Source organism: Triplophysa dalaica, chromosome 22 (genome assembly GCF_015846415.1).
Source record: "Triplophysa dalaica isolate WHDGS20190420 chromosome 22, ASM1584641v1, whole genome shotgun sequence".
Lineage (NCBI taxonomy): Eukaryota > Metazoa > Chordata > Actinopteri > Cypriniformes > Nemacheilidae > Triplophysa > Triplophysa dalaica.
This window is the reverse complement of record NC_079563.1, coordinates 5,244,915-5,248,404: the sequence shown is the minus strand read 5'-3', so window position 1 is coordinate 5,248,404 and position 3,490 is coordinate 5,244,915. Positions and strand designations below refer to the sequence as shown.

The window sequence follows — 3,490 nt, the reverse complement described above, 5'->3', positions numbered from 1 at the left end:
CATTTTGTTCCCCTGTAGTTTGTTGGCAAAACTTTTCGAGCAATCTCTGTAGAGATGGTTATAGTCACCACACAGATTGCAACGCCTGCCATTGGTACATTCGTCAAAACTGTGACCAATTTCTCTACACTTCCCACAAACTATCACTTTGCATGCTTCGGCTAGATGCCCAATTTTGCCACATTTTCTACACAATTTGGGCATCCCTTGGTAATGGATGTAGCCCCAGTTTTCTCCCAACACAAACATGGATGGCAGATGCTTCAGGCCAGTGGCGGCTGCTGATCTTTTAAAGAGGGGAAGCTCATTTTCAGCCTAAATCATATTTATTTATATGTAAATTCTGCCCTACGTTCCTTTTCAAGAAAATGCTCTGTAACCCTGTTGTACCAACTAGGCGTCTTTTCCAGTGACTTTAATTAATGAACAAACAATCTAATATATATATATATTTAACTCAACGGGAGGAAATGTGGGAATTATGTTAAACTGAAACAATAAATGTGGTGTGAAATTGTGTGAAATATACGATGAAGGTTGCAGCAGTTTGCCCACTCCTCCATTCATCCCAGAGACGCTGAGTGTCCGTGGAAGGGACATAATCACAGCATTATCCAATGACCGTCTTGTTTCTAAGCACTGAAAAAAACTGTTTAAAGCAGCCCCATTGAAGTCAATGGACGCTGGGCTTCAACAGAGTAATGCACTGTACGCTATGGGAATGAATGAGTAGGAAATCGAGTCAGGCGACCTAGGTAGCTGATTCTGAACGAAATTGTTTTCGTTCGAGATGAACGTGTTTAACACATTTTTAGTCAATAAAATGTTGACATAATAGTACATATATTAGACCATTCATATATTATTATATAGGGGAAGCTGAGCTTCCCTTGCAGTCTTAAAGAAATTGCGTCTGCTTCAGGCCCTGGTAGCCCTCGGCGTCTTCCCATTGTTTAATGGGAATTCGCCAAGAGCAGTTCCAGATTCCGTCTTCATCCACCACCTTAACTGGCTGGCCTCGAACCGTGCAGTATCTACCCAGCCATACACAAATGTCATCTCCAGTTACCGTTTCATTAAACATTCTAACAACCACAGTTCTAAGCGTGTTGTCGGAAAGTTTTTCCTCATTAAACATGGAGAAATGGGTCTTTACAAAATCAAACCGTTGCCAAAATGCAGTTAACAGGGAAGCGTTCCTAAAACTTAAATCAAAGCCTTTGTTAAAAGGCAGGGTCGTTAAGCAGTTAATGTCTTCCACATTAAAAAGTAAAGTTTTGAAGTCTAAACGGGACATCCCCAGGAGTTTTCCGTCTACTTCTTGAAATAATAAACGCACACTGTGGTGCCTCCGCACGCCGGCACGGGCAGCCAACATGGTGGAGGCACCTACAGCACACTAAAACAAACTTTAAAACAGACAATAAATAAATAAATAACCTTACCTTAAAAATAGTTAAAAGACCTGAAATACAAACCTCCAAAGTAGATTGGTTTGTTGTTAAACCTGAAACACAATAAGCAATAAATACAAAGAAAGCAAATATAGCACAATGTACCTCCCGAAATGTATCGACTCTCAAAAAACAATTTGAGAGACAAGAAACCTCCGAGAGGCGATCGCAAAACAACCTTCTGACCAGACACGTGATCTTAGCCAAAAGGCCGAGAAGCGATGCCCACTTTGGGCGGCGAGCGGGAGAGCGCGGGGCGGCACCGACTATTGGGCTTGCGGTGCACATGCGGCTCAAAGGTCAGCATGTGAACGTGCGAACAGACAATCAAAGGTATTGTTTAAACAATAGAATCAATCAACCAATTAAGGAAGGAAGAAATTATTAAATAGGCTATTTATGAAGACCTGAACGAATGAAGGAACGGACGAGCACGCACACGTTGAACAAAAATAAAAGTCAGCGTGGCCTGGCAGAATCTCTCTCTCTATATATATATATATATATATATATATATATATGTATGTGTGTTTGGGAACGATCGAACAGCACGTAATCGATCACTCGATTTGGTGGTCGTCTCTTGCGGAACAGATCTGACGCCAATAAGGTTCCAAAAACGGACACAATACAAAATCGCTCTTCTTTTGATACATGATAAGGGGAGAGCGCGAACGCAGTCCCCCACTACCAGAAATTATGCAGTCGAGATTCCCACATTTGGGGAATTCGCAAAAGTCAACCCAACCTGAGTGCAATGGCCGAGCCTCGTCCTGGGTGAACCGCCTTCGTGATCATGGTGTCTCCCCTGCCAGGTAAGTATGATTTGCCCCGTTCGGGCAAGACATCGCTTACTTGCCTCTGCCATGCGCATCAACGCTGACCCCGAGCGAGTGTTCGGCAACTGCAAGTTCCAGTTTATTGCTCTGTAGAACCCGTTGGAAAGCGCACAAAGGCGACGGTCCACAGGCAAAAATACACAGGAATAGACAAATACATTAAGAATTCAACGCAAACAGTCCACATATGTGCTGAAAGTGTTTCATTTGGAGGCTGGGAACCTTTTACATTTACGCATTTGGCAGACGCCTTTATCCAAAGCGACTTACATTGCTTTATCCTATACATTTTACATAGGTATTTGCAATCCCCAGATATCGTACCCACAACCTTGCGTTGTTAACGCAATGCTCTTACCACTGAGCTACAGGAAGCCCCGTTCTCTCTCTATCACACAACAGCATTTAAGCCAGGCGCAAGCGTGTCTAATAGGAACTACGTTCTTCAACACATAACTATCCGCATACATTTAGGGCTTTAGTGAGTGCGTGCGTGAGACTGAGAGTGTGAGAGTGTGAGAGTGTGAGAGTGAGAGAGTGAGAGAGTGAGTGAGAGAGTGAGTGAGAGAGTGAGTGAGTATTTGCCAACGAAAGTTTCCGTATGAGACAATCACGTGTGAAATAAAACTTCGCGTCTTCTCATCACTACCTTTCAACACAAGCTGCTATCCCCGAAAGGGGAATGCACCGTTCCTGGAGACACTGCAATACCAGGTCGATGCGTGGAGTGGGCGGAGCAAGCCCCGCTTCCAGCTCCGCGTTTCAAAAATCCATTTAATATATGGTCCCCAGATAGGGGACGTATCAGATATTAAACTGATAAGAACAGATTTTTTCTTTCGAAAAGTTTTATTGGCATCATGTCTTATTTTTTGATCTCCATTTCACAATGATACAATTATTCAATAAGGTAAAATTCTGAGTAAAAACGGAGGTAAAACAACATAAAACAAGGTATGACATGCAATACATAAAAAACTCACCTGAAACCCAGTAAAAACCAATTTATGATGATTTTAAAAGTACTCAAGCAAGAAAAAAAAAAAATCACAATCCCAAAAAATCACTGTCTCTCGTCATCTGTTGTCCAGGACCGGACTGGGAGGATTTTGTGAGCTGCCATCCACGTCAGGTCCTTGAGCCGGTTCTGAAGAGCGGGGTGGGCTGTGTTCCTCCAAACTTGTTTGGCCTCACCGA

General features: G+C 42.9%; 1 non-coding gene and 1 pseudogene across 1 annotated transcript; both read right to left on the bottom strand.

Annotated features, from left to right (window-relative positions):
* Positions 1-2,113: 2,113 nt before the first annotated feature.
* On the bottom strand, positions 2,114-2,277 carry LOC130412576 (U1 spliceosomal RNA). Its single transcript, XR_008905389.1, has one exon. It is a non-coding gene; the product is annotated as a U1 spliceosomal RNA (small nuclear RNA).
* Positions 2,278-2,970: 693 nt separating this feature from the next.
* LOC130412499 (U2 spliceosomal RNA) lies at positions 2,971-3,144 on the bottom strand (annotated as a pseudogene).
* Positions 3,145-3,490: the final 346 nt, after the last annotated feature.